Below are 14,289 nucleotides of genomic sequence, written 5' to 3'. Positions count from 1 at the left end.
GTGGACAAAATGCACGCAGACAATAAAGTTAGTATATAATCCTCTCAGTTAAAGCACAGTTACTATACACCAGTGAGAGATAAAAAAAAATGACATTCACATTGAAGGACAGCTGCATTTAAGATATGCACTGCAGATGTTTTTGTGTCCTTTATGTAATGAAAGAGTAATTATGTAAATTGTTTTTCCTGCCATTCGATCTCTCAGTTGTTTGGCTTATGTTTTTTCTAATTTAAAAAGAGATAGCAGCAATACTATACGTTTCATAGTGGACATGTCCAAACACATATACTGCTTAAATGTAATCTCCAGGATTTGGTGTCTGGATTTAAGGTCCTGCAAAACAGCATTAAGCATATGCAGATGCATGCTCAAAAACACCTAAAGCTTTGGTGAGGCTGAACTCAAATACCTATGAATACAAAAACAAGCTTAAACATAACAGCTTTATTGAAAAGAATATTTTTTTCCTGAAACGCATTGTTAAGCACCTACACTATTTGTAATAGAAGAAACTGTAATGAGAAATGAAAATCCTGATGAGAAAGTCAGTTCTATAAAGCCAGTTAATCAATCACAGAGAGCCGAAAGGATGCAGTTACCTGAAGCATTGCACAAAACGACTTGATTACAGTTGCTGTTGATATAAAGAGTTGTGAGTTGTTACACTGACGTGAACTGTTTGTAAAATTCGTGACCAAAAGAGATCCGACTGTGACACGCAGTTAACACTCACAGACATTCACCTTGTATCTACATATAAAAAGCAGCTGGGATCAATATGGAGACACAGAGGGCTGTTGGAATGGAAAATCAATGGCCACAAACATTCATTACGGGAAAAATCGTCACAGACAGTTTGTGCTTTTACCGCCTAGGGTCAGGTCAGCATGTTGCAGTGTCAAAGAGTTCACCTCTGACGCACAAGAATGACTTATCAGTGCGCCACTTTTATCTTCTTCAATAGGCCTTTTTTTATGTGGGTTTCAGCATTGCTGAAAGAAGCCAAGTTAAAGGCAGTAGGAGATGCAAACACTACAGATCTTTTTTACTCCCAGGTATGAAATATTAAATGGAGTTTTAACGATAGCTGTGTGCACCTCAGCAGGAATCTGACAGCTCTTAAAATACAGGGCAGGGGTTGGAACACAGAGAAATGGAGGGCTAGAGAAATATACAGAATTAAAGCTGAGGGGGTGCATTTTTGTCTGGAGAAATTGAAGTCAGCTCCCCGCTGAAGATTTTGCTTTAATATTGTATAAAAATGCAGCGCGATCATGTGTTTATTATCTGTTCGAGGGGTATGAATGATGCTTCCTCCGAAATCCACGTTATTTTGCTGTATGGTGGCTTCGTAATAGCTATTTCATTTAACTGCGTAGATATAATTGGTGCAAGAGGGGAAAAATAGATGTCTAATCCCCATCCTTACTCTCCCTGTCTATCTTCCTTTTCTCTGTCTTCCACATTTTTTTCCTCTTGTCTCTGGATAGCAATCAATAGTTATTATCTGCTGAGTGTCGCAATAGCACTGCACAGAGCCCCCATTCTGAGTTGATGGTGCTTTTTCATTATAGCTGACACTAGTCTAAACAAAGCAGGCCTATTTCCCTGCCACCAGACAAACACAGTCTCCATAATGGCACCAGATAAAAGAGAAGCAGGAGGGAAAATTGAGTTTCACATAATGGGGAATCAGTAACTCGGGACTACTTCTTTTCTCGCTCCATTTTTCCCTTTTCCATGTCTTTCTGTGAAATATTTGGCTAATACACAAACTGATTGCATGTTAATTTCTTACATCTTGCCACTAGTCTATCCATTCCTCAACAACAATAGCATTTCTTTTTTTTTAATCCAATCGTCCACACATCCATTCATACAGTTGTCTGTCTGCCTGTCTGTCTGTCCATCGGTTTGTCCTGTCATTCATCCGACTGTCAGTCGATAGGTGCGTAGGGGGTAAGGTTGTTTTGTTTTGACGGGGTTGTTGTTTCATAAAATAAATAAATGATATCTGCGCAGCAGAGTGGAAAGCATAACGAATGGCAGTTGGAGAAAAGGCAATTTGGGGAGAAGTGCACTGGCTGGCAAAGGAACAGAATGGGTTTTTACTGTGAAGTATAACCAATGCATTACAAAACACATCACCAGAGGTTTATTGAAAAAGCCAAGTACCCCTCACGCCCCCCCTATGAAAATGGCAAACATTATCATGGCCTACATGGTTAGGCACTGAAAGTCACTTTCAGAAAGTCAAGGGAGAAGTTTTTATTGCAGCGGCACAATGAAATGGAGCCCCAGGTGAATGACGGAGCAAGAGGTGGTTAATCTACAACGCAGTTACACGTGTAGATGCAGATAAGTTTCATGACACATGGCGAGGAGTCACTGCTGGAGAGATCCATTGCGATTTTTATTTACAGACTACAAAATTTTGCTATGCACATGGGACCTCCTACATAAATCAGAAAAATTACAGCAAGGCAAAGCACCACTTAAAATTTGTAGTGGGGTAGCTCACCAAAATTTATCTACTATACTAAAATCATAACCAGCTTACAAAAATGTCACCCTTCTTGGCGTCCAGAATATCACTGAAGACATTTCAGGTTTTATTATTTCTATTTTCTGATTAGTGAAAAGTCCCCTGTCACCTACAAGCCACTGAGTGGACTGGGTGACATTTGACAGACATTTGAGGCAGCAAAGGCACTAAATGTAGCTTAGGAAAAGTGTTTTATAACCAGCGTTATTTACTTATCATTTATTAGCAGGCTCAGATAATCGTGCATCTAAATAAACTGCAATCCAATGATAGAAGTAAGTTCTTAGTGTGCAACTGCCAAACCCTTGTTAATTTAGATATAAACACAGGAATGACATTTAAAACAAAACCCAAAACCAAAAGAAAAAACACAAACAGCCGTCAGTTTATATAGGCTACTAATTATGGCCTTACTAAAGAGCACTACCCCCTTCCGTATCTAAATCTTCCACGAGTCTTATCTAGAGTGCATCTAGTTGTACTGTTCTACAATCTACTGTTATCTATTGTTATCGAGTTCTTATCTAGAGTACCTTTACTTGTAACCTCATTTCAAATCAGCTATGACTACTTTAAAAACCACAAAAATCACCTGTAATCGACTTTGACTGTTTATTTTGGTTTTTACGTGCTCCTGTTCACACTGACTGTAAATACCTTGGCTAAATATAGCTGAAAGCTGTGTCTTTGAAGATGCAAATTAAAAAGGCAATCAAAGCCAATCATCAGCTTTTAGCAGTGACAGAGTGAAAACCTGTATATGATTGGTCTGTTGTATGATGTTTAAATTATCTCCAAGGATGTTTTTAAGCTGTCAGAGAATAATTTTAGCTCATAAAAAGAGTTTTTGTATGAGTAGAAGGTGACGTTCACTTTCATAAACATCATTGTTTTTGTGTGGCATCACGTTTGCTCTTCTCCAGTTTACATTTTTAGTTTTATTTTGACTGTTGATTCACACCAACAAGATTAAAATGCTTCTTAACTTTGCTTGAATTTCTCAGGCATTGTTGCTGCTTATGTCTGCTTTCCTCTCAAATTTCATTCCATACTTTGAATAAAGAAGAGACATCAACTGAGCATAATCGGTGCTACACAGGCTGCACTACACTGTGTTCTCTGTGCTGTTCATTTGGATCAATTGAATGTACCTGCTGTAACCGGTGTGTGGAAACCAGACTGGGTGGATAAAATTATTGCATAGAAGCAGAGGGGTTTCAATTTGCTCTTAAAATGTTATGCTGAAGCAAGATGAGTCCTTTGGTGTAAAACGGAGTGCAAGGGGAATGGCTGACAGACTTTCAGGCATTACCACATTAACACCTGAAGCCACGAAAAAGTGGCTTCATTATTAAAAACGAGTTATTTTTGCTATTACATTGTTCTAATACATACTTGATAGGACAAAGCAAATTGCTGCCTTTTTGTTCATAGAAAGCTTGTTTTAATAACATAGTTATGCATGAATATAGTTTTTCAAAAAAGCCATGACCATAAAGGATTAGTAGCAAAGTAGTAGAATTTCACCTGTTAAAACCAAAAAGACATATCTATTTAGAATTTGGTCTCCCAGTAGTTTTCTTCTGACATCTTGTACTTGAGCATTTGCACAGGACCCCTGACCACCTCTCCTCTCCTCTCTCTTCACCGACTTGACTATGCAACTTAAATTTCAATTTGTCGAAGAGAACAAATTGTGATGTGAGTGAGTCTTCCTCCTGGACGTGAGTCTTCGTCATCTCCTTGTGTAGAGCTGCACAAGGAGATGACCTTGAAGGGGAGAGCTGCCAAATTTAAAACACATATAACATTTTAAGGGAGAGATCTTATATATCTTTCTGATAGTACCTGATACAGACAATTTTAATATTGCAGTGAACCACTGATTGACACTACATTAAATTTTAAAATACTTAAATGTTCACTTTAAAGTTTTGGAGACTATTACCAATAGCAGCACTTTGTGCTTGTTCCGACATGTACCTGACCATGATCCTCTAGGCTCCATCGAAAATATGACTGTTTCTGGGGAGAAACTAAAGTGGAGGCAATGGAGACATTGTTATAGAGCCACAATACCTCATGTCTTTCATACATGTACAGTGTTTGCCCCTCCACGCTGATGATCAGAGTACAAGAGTGATCTCCCTATTTGTTTGAAATTCACATTCCCTGACACAATATGAAATTCTCTTGCTGGGTAATAGCCCTATTATTTTCTGAATATTGCATTAAACTACTTTAGTTGCCATTGTGTTGTGTGCCTGGGAGAGCGCATTAGCTCCACTACATGAATGGGTGTTTTCGTGCTGTTCTGATGCAGTGTTTATGTGTTTAACAAGTGTTTACTTCAGGCAGAGATATCCTCTAGGAGCTATAGGTAATGTACTGGTAATCTCAGCAGCAAAAATAAATAGTGTAATGATGATAAGATTAGCTGTAGCCCTGTGTTTGCTGACTGGCTAAAGAGAAGGAAGGGTAGCATCTGGAAAGAGTAATGGAAGAATCCCACTATCAGCTGTACTTGCAAAGATAAATGTGCTGTAGGTAGCTTTGTATATATATTACAAATTAAAGGGAGCAAAATGCATGAAGTTGACCTTTCAGTGGATTATGATCACATTATATTCAATATTTTGCTATGAGTGTCATGGGTTTAAGGAGTAATGCAATGAGATGAATTTTGTGGAAATGTTATTAAGAGTATAGTAAATACAAAGTCGGGGTCTATAATAAGCTGCAAACTTAGAGATTTGCATAAAGAGTTGTAAACATCTGAATGATAAAGCAAGTCGCAGTCGCTCATAACTGTTAAGGAATATTAGAAAAAATGATGATTACTATGATGACTTTTATTTTTTGTCAGTACTGCATAAAAATGTTCATTCAAATTTAAGACATGCATATTTAGGTGAATATGTCCTTACCGTCCGTTAGTTATTCATGATTATTCTTCACCACAGTTTGACAATAGTCTTGTCACAGGACTATGGAGAACAACAAGAAGGAATAAAACACAAAAATTAAAAATCACAGTTTTTACAATTCAGTCTAAGTCTTTCATAACTGCTGCCTTCTACTGAATGGGAAAGTTAAACCTCTCTTTGAAGTTAAAGGAGGAATCCTCAGATGTACACGCTACACACTGCCACACTATATCACATTTATGGGTTCATTTGCAGTATCAAATAAGTAGGCCGGGGGAGAAGATAACCTCCAAAATACTACGACAAGCAATTTTTATTTTTTTATTTTTTGTGTTAATCTGCCAAAAGTCTACATACAGTGCAATGCATTTATTTCTTTATCAGTTTACTGTGTCTACAGTCATTGCACAAACTGATTTGTAAACACATCTCAAACCACACAGTTCTTTCGATTCTTCACATGCATTGGTGTTCTCTGTATCTCTCTCCTCCTCTCTAACAGACACACACATAAAAACACACGGGCACACAATTCACACAATTCAAAGACACAAGGGATGGTCACCTTCCTGCTCAGTGGGATGCTTTCTGCACCTGAGCAAACAATGCTGAAATATTGGCATTCAGAGAGCAGAAAGAAGCCAAAGGCCAGGGAGAGGGCACCTAACCAGAGAGATAGAAATGAAATGATTTCTTGGAGTACAGACAGCAGGGGTAAAAAAAATGTAAGTGTGAATAATTGATGAAATGTTTTTGCTTTCATGGTCATCTATTTGAGAGCAAAGGAGAATTCCCACAATTATTGCATAAAGATATTAATGCGACTAAAGAAATCAATACATATGATGCACATATTACGGCACATATTGTATCTGATAATGCACGTTCATATTCAGTGGCACAAATACTCACTTTATACATCTCTTTTAAAGACTATCTGAACATTTTTTCTAGGCTTCTTATATCACAAAAAGAATGAAAATCTAAAAATACCTATAGGCCACAGAAACCCATGATATAAATTTACAGATAAATCTGCAACTTAGCAAGTCCTTTCTTACCGCATTAATTTTACCTCTCTCTGTCTCCTCATTGAGACTGCACTTCTCCATGACGGGTGATAGCAGACTGTGAGGCCTGCTTAGTTGTTGCTGCTGGTACTACTGTTGACTGTGCAGTAGCTGCAGCAGCCCAGACAGCTAACATGTTGGTTAAATTGACACATTTTGCTGCAACTAGTTTTAGTTTCTTTTTCTTTCTTAGTTGGATCAGGTGACCCTAAATCCTATCTTAGTAATGCTGCAATAGGCCTAGGCTGTTGGGTGATTCCCATTATGTGTTGAACGTGTCTTCTTCAGTCACCTTTTTCACTCACTATGTGTTTATTTCTCTCTTTTCCACAGTGTTCTGTCTTTCTCCCCTTACCAGTCACAGAAAATAGCTGCTCCTCCTTGAGGCTGGCTCTGCCAGTTTTTCCTCTCCACTGTCACCAAGTGCTTGCTCATAGTGGATCTGATTGTTGGGGCTTTCTCTGTAATATTGTCCGGTCTTTTCTTTACAAAATAAAGTGCTGTGGTGCTATTTTAAAAAAATAATTGGACTGAATTGTTTTTACTCTTTATGTCACTATAGTATCTTACTATTTTAACTTTTGGGTTTGTAGTAACAGATAACGTTTGTGAAATCTTGTGTTTTACACTTCGTTTATTAGTACTAGCGGTAGTCTCTATCAGTCTTCTATAGTTATTTCCTGTTTCACTTTGAAGGTCTTTTTTCTGTCTTGTATCAGGCAGGACTCAAGCACATTGCTTGAACACCTGATGGGGCATTATCTTTGCCACAGGAATAATAAATCCCAACAAGTCAAAAGAGCTGAGCTTTAGTTAGTAGGTAGCATTAGCAAAGCTGGCTGGTTAGCAACTGGTTCATAACTTTCATTGAAATTCACTGGAACATTTTGATGCCAAACTACAAAAGCGATCACGTTGTTCTCTCAGGCTTTGCATTGTATGATTTCATTGGCTAATAGCTGCACTTGAACATTTGAATAAACATGATTTGATAGGCTGATGCTTGCCTATGTCACCCCATTCAAAACGAATGAGAAGTCAGGCATGCATCCATGTGATTCCTGCCTTATGCTTCCTGTTGGTCTCTTGTCCTGATTGTCTTCAACTGTGTGATTGCTTTAATCTGTCTGTCCGCACGCTCCTAATCAGTCTAGTGTGTATTAATAGCCTGTCTCGCTCTTTGTCCTTGTCGAGTTCTTTGATAATGTTCCATGTCATATTGGTGATGTGCCCTGTTTTTCGTTTGTTTTTAACTCTTTGTGTTTAGTTAAATATATAAATAGTTTCATGGTGTTTCCTTTATATTCTGTAGCTTTTACTAATTTATAGACTTCCCAACAGTCTATATTGAGGTTGGTTATTGCTTTTTTCTTTTGCAATTGTTGACTTGTAAAAGCCTATATAACATTTTTTACAATTTACAATTCATTAACCACACAGAGAAGGAATCGTTTAAATTAAATATGTTCATTTAAGCAAACAGTATGATTAAAGTTCCTCATGACTGGGCCAAGTGTCCTCTTTTTTGGAAATCAAAATATGGTCACCCTAGGTTAGTTGTGAGTTTATTTAGTCTTGACTTGGGAATAGTAGAGTTTTTACTTCCATAGCTAGATAAGGTTGATTTTTTTATTTTTTATTTTTTGGTTGTTGTTTTTTGGTTTTGTTTTAGAACGTTAGCCTAAACGGCATGGGAGACTGACGTGAGTGTAACATTTTAGCCACTGCAAATACTCTTCATCTCTCAGGTTGTCATAGTACTGTAACCCTGCCAGCAGCAGTCATTGTGAAATAAACATACAATCAGTGGCCTTTTTGTGTAAGTGTCAAGTTTCACCAAGAGTGCAGAATTGCTGAAAACACATGCCAATGTTTTCACTAGCTTTAATTATTCATTAAAAATGTGTTGTCTGTTTGTCCTGATAAGCTGCAGACTCATTCATTTTTTTGTGTCGTCATGTGAGCATAGCTAGCTGCGCTGTAGAGAGTGCTTTTAACTTTCCATAGTCGATGTTCTTTTCCATGAAAATTACAACTTTTATTTTCCTACTTTGTGACTGTTGCAATGGAAAAAAATGAAGTAACCCCCCCTCCCAAAAAACAACTTAATTTTGAATTTTAATGCCAAAACATTTCACGTTCTTTCTCTTCCTGTCAATTGTCCTTCACCAAGTTATATCAGCAAAGTCTTCCCTCCGTAAGTGCTTCCTGTGGCTTTAACTTTCAGACAAAAAGGCAAAAGTTTAGAAATCCAGAGTTAAAGCTCTTCCAACAATCAAGCTTGTTAGCAGCAGTGCATGGGGTTTAAATTGGCAGCTCAGAGGTGACAGGTGTGTGGTCCTGCATTGCCTGTATTTGTATTCATCTCACTTTATTTAAGAGGATGTGTGTGTAGCAGGGAGCAGAGGGATAACAAAAGACAGTCTAATCAATTAGGCTTTCTAGGGCTTTGCTTTGCTTTCTACATCCTAATCAGATACAACCATAATTCTTCTCTGCCAAAAACACATAAGGAGGCCACCCTAATGAAGACCGCGGTACAGCCATGTCAGCCCACTGAGGAGACAGCGAGAGCCAGTACTAGTTTCTTCTCCAACATTTCCACTTCTCAAATACTGAACAGGAAGATTTGATGTTGGAAATGCTCAAGCCTACTGTCACATCTTCCCCAGCGGTAATGAAATGGTTGTTTTGACAGCAATGTAAACCTCTGGCCAATCCTCTCATGTAATGATCTGACAGTTGTGACCTTCATAGGAACCTGTCCAGTGACCCCGCAGGTGGAAAGCTGAGGCTGCACTGGTATTAGTAGACAGATGCCTCTTCAGGGAATGGGGCAGATATAAGAGAAAATGTTTGGCACATGGGAGAGAGCAGCTTGGAGACACAGTAATTTGTCTGGTTGTGAGGCTGGTGAGCAGAGTCAGGGTCGCACAGGGGTAAGGCCAGAGTGTATACTAACAGCACATGATGAGCGTGTGCTGCTACTGGAGCGTAAAGTCACAGTGCACGGTGAAAATAACCAATGCTGAACTCCAATTTTGGCTTATTTAGAAGGAACACAGAAACTCTCAGCTTGCTTTTTTCCCTTTCTGAGTCACTTATTGACCCTTACTTAAAAGCATCGCAGGTGTCAGTGTAGGTCCACAAAGGACAGTTCAAACATAGCTGCAGATTATTGATTTTTTTTCTCTCTCAAACACACGTTTTCGTCCCTAAAATTCACATTTTATAGCTGTATAGTTTTGGAGAGTGAGATTATTTTCCTGTCATGTATAACACGTAATTAGTCTTGTCCACTACAGAGAAGTCACTTAATAGATGTTTTGGCTTTTGCTGTGAAGACCAGAGGTGTATTCAGGGGCCCATGGCACTGTTCCGTTTACCATACTGTGAATGTAATTAAATCCAAGAGCTGCCAGTATTTACTGGCAAGGGGGGCAGCCTCTCTGCGCTTCTCAAACAGCCCTCCATCTGTCTGATTGGATTGTGGACCCAGGCTGTACCAGACATGACATAGGCACTGGAGAAGGATTCCAGACTGAGATCCCCAACCAACCTCATGCTGTTTTTAATACATTATAACCTAGCCAGGGGGATTCAGACGCAGAAGCTAAAAAGCACTGTGTTTGTTTGTATACATGGATGTGATGAGAGCACATATACTCACTCAAAGTAAGTACAGAGGATTTGTGTCTTCGCTGTTTTTTCTTTTCTTATAAGACTAGCAAAGCTTTGACATATAGCGGATACACTGTGCACTATAAAACGTTTAGTGTCAGCACAGTACTGAAAGGGGCAAAGGCACACAGATTTACTGTCTAGTGGGTTTAATGACTGTGATACAAAGATCCGATTGGAAAACCACAGCATGAGACACAGATCATATTTTAATTGATTCCTTGACAATATAATGCATATTGGAGATTCACCCAGCACTGTGACTGGAGAGGTTGATCACACAGTCTTGGATGCCAAACCACAATATCTTTACCACTTTAAGAGAGTGCTTATTTTAACTGATGATGTTTTTTTGTAATTGATGTTTTGACTTGTTTCTTTTATCTAGTCTTTAGGCCCTGTGGCCATTTAGCTGTGAAAAATCAAGTGTATCAGATATTTGTATGAATTTAGATTTTCTGATTGGAAGCCCTTAAACGAAATTACACTGAGTAAGAATCAACATTCAATTTCCAGCAGTTTGAAAATGCAGTTTGACTCTCTATTGCCTTTCCGGGGTTTGTAAATCCATATGGATTTCCACTGCTGAGTGCGCCTCGTGTCACTCCCTCTAGCTATCTACCGCTTCACAATCTGAACATGACTAGTCTACGAACACTGTGGCATCTCTTAATATGATATATATAAAACCTCTGTCTGTTTGTTTGTTTATGAACTCCTCATACACAATCTATATTTGAGCAACTAAAATTGGCACAAAGGTACATTTTAGGTCCCTGCAGAGCCGTTGAACGGAAGAGTTGTGTCATCTCGGCTGACTCCAATGGATAATTTTTTACAACAATGGCTGATCATGGAGCCTCGCAATAGTTGAGAAACTTAGCAACATAGAGTAGCTACACAACAGAGATATAGCAGCACAGAAGTTTGAGATGCATTTTAAAAGGTAGCAGGTTAATTAAAACACCTCTGTATGTTATCAGCACACATTTCAATTGCCCGCTAAGCAAGCTAGCTATTTGAGGGCTACATGACCCATGTGATGACACAAAATTCTGAACCCCCGCTGACACGACTCTGACTTACTCAAGCACTCAGGGTTCTATAATAGATGCTATGGTGTTATCATGTTGCCTGGCAACCAGATACCAACAGGCTATAATGACCCATTTATAGCATTTATGCAGCTTTAACACCTTTAAAAAAACAAAAGAAACATTGTTTCAGTTTTATTTCACACCAGTAACATCTCGTTTCTAGCCACAAAACCTTAACTATGCATGATCTTATCATGTTACCTAGCAACCAACTAACAACAAACTAAAATCACAGAGTAAAACAAAATACTATAGTCAAAATATATACAGTGCATGCATTTATGTAGTAAGGAAATCTAACACATTTTGCCACAGGTGTCAGGTTCATTGTGTTTTTGTCTCTAAATGTAGTCATCACTTAGGTGAGACAAAGGCCTGATGTTTGAAGCGTGTCTTCAATAGAATCACGTGGGACTCTGGGTTGTAGGATCTTCTTTGGAGTGTGAAATAACTTTGCCACTCTTCCATTTTCTGCTGATTAGACCCTGTTACCTCCTGTTCCTTGGACAGTTGTTCTTCGTGAGTACAAAGACTATCAGAACAGTATGTCCTTGTCATGAGCTCTGCATGGAGGCACCAGTCTTGCTTATTACTTCTTTATGTGAAAACAACAAAAAAAAAGAAAAAAACTGGAAAAAAGGAATAACTGGAAAGAAGTCAAGGCTGAAGCAGAGAGACACCCTCTGATTATGGCAGTTAGAGCTTATTGTATGTGGGGGAAAGGTAGTGATTGAGATGGGGGCAAGTCCTTGGAAGTCAGAGCTGGAGTGACTGAATGAAAACAATGACAGTTATGATGAGGTCTTCTTGATGTGGCCTCTGTGCTGAGCCAGCAGGACCAGAGATGGAGCTGTGGGAGAGGGCAAAAGAGTCTCCTGTGGAGACACTGATCAAATGCGGTGTTCAGAATAGCAATGTCGTACAAAGAAAGGACAAATACAGATATAGCCTTTGGTCTGAGTTTCAGGGAAGAGGGAAAAGAAAGAAAAGGAAATGCCAGACAGCAAAAAGGTTTGTGTATGACGATGTTCCTTTAAGACAGTGAAAAAGCAAAATGTATTTGTAAAATTATAAAGCCATTTCAGGGTTTTCCATTTGTTGCTATCTTTCGTTGTGCTGCACTCATGTACACACTCAGTTCAATCATAGAAAAACTTCAGTCTTCTTTGTAGGTTCAGTCTGGGTTAAATCATTTTCTTCTCCCAAGTCACCAAGGTTGCAGCAAAGTATGGCCATTTCACTGTTTATTCAGCTGTTGTTCAGATGTACACGTGTGATTCTTTTCACTTCAGCCGATTTCCAACTCTTAGTTGTGAATAATGAGTATTAGTATTAGTATTATGTTTTTGCTGTATTTTCTGATTGTGCATTGGGGTTTCATTTCATTTCAGTTAGATTACCCATTAGAGGGCACTCTTTATCCTTATACCCTTAAGCCACATCGCCATAATGCTTTCTCCCCTTTTCAAATCTTTCATCTTTGTTTTTCAACCATCATTTTATTCATTTGGTGCTATATCCTTCTTACTGAATCTTCTATTCTTGCTGCTTTTGTCACTGTCTTCCCCCCTCCCTGTTTAGAGCCTTTCCCTTTTTTTTCTCTTTATCTTACTCCCCATCATGCCATAAGGACTCTCTCCACCAGCTCTCCATTCAACCAAATGTCGGCATTCATCACATCATCCAGGAACAGCTCAACATGGCTACAGAAATGGAATGTAATATGCAGCTTCTATGTAATTTCTCACAGCTGAAAAAAAAATATCCTGAAATGAAATGAGATGAAATGGTAGCAGTGTGGGACTCCTCAGAGAAACTCTTATAAAAAATACATCTTATTAGCATTTCCAGATATACATCCGTGAGGTAACTGTAGACTCTTCTTTGTAGGAGTCTGAGCTAAAGAAATTAACCCATCAGAAGACTAATAACATTTTGTTGCTTTCAATTAAATATGCATTGCCATGATTTTAGATCTCATTTTTATTTTTCACTGGTTTCTGCTGCAAAATCACTGAATGTGTCACATATGTGTATCTACAGTCTGTGGGACACAGTGGAGAAGTTATTATTCTGCTGACCATTTTAATAGTTTGTGAGCAATTGAAAGAGAACTGTGAAATTTCTCTAAAATAATTTTTTTGTTTTTAAACTAATATGGGTTTCATACAATGTAGAATTTAATAACATTTGTAATTTTAGATCAGTTATACTAAATTTCAGAGATAATTTATATATAAGAATATTATGGGGGAAGGGATTCTGAAAGTTGAACCGAAAAGCTTCCACAGAATTTTTTTAAAAGTAAAAATAATACTTGATACACTATGATAGTGTCATTAAATTCCAGAATTAACACAGAAGGACATTTAATTGAAATGGAGCAAATTTTGAAAGCTAGCTCAGATTGATCATTTTAGCAGCCCAACATAAATACACATCATGAAAACACCTCTCTAACGCTTATGTGATAAATAATTTCAAACATGCTGTCTGACAGAAATATTAATTTTTTATTACACACAAGTACCCACGTTATTCATGTTCTTTATTTGATTTTGTTGTTGATATGATTTATTTCTTGTAGAAAGTCACATTTACTTTAGATGAATAACATCCTGCTGCTTCTATCAACAATTTCACAATCAATAAACATTAATGACCAGGTTCCACTATGAGCCGTACATGCCCATTCCACAGTGCTATAAGTTAATCTTGGGTTCATCTGCCCAAATAAAATTTTAAAGAACCTTGCAGGTTCTTTATGATGTTTGCTAGCAACGTCTAATCTGACCTTCGTGGTCTTGAGTGTAATCATTGGTTTACAGCTTGTCGTAAACTCTCTGAATTTATTTTCATAAAGGCATTCCTTGATTTTTGGAGTGCTTTTGACTTGGTTAGACGCTGTGAAGTTGTTTTTCTTAACCATGGAAACAATTCTGTCATCATGCACTTTCCTTGTCTTC

This window comes from Neolamprologus brichardi, chromosome 18, assembly GCF_056152115.1.
Source record: "Neolamprologus brichardi isolate AB-2024 chromosome 18, ASM5615211v1, whole genome shotgun sequence".
Classification (NCBI taxonomy): Eukaryota; Metazoa; Chordata; class Actinopteri; order Cichliformes; family Cichlidae; genus Neolamprologus; species Neolamprologus brichardi.
The sequence above is the reverse complement of the archived record's forward strand: the minus strand, read 5'-3'. Positions refer to the sequence as shown.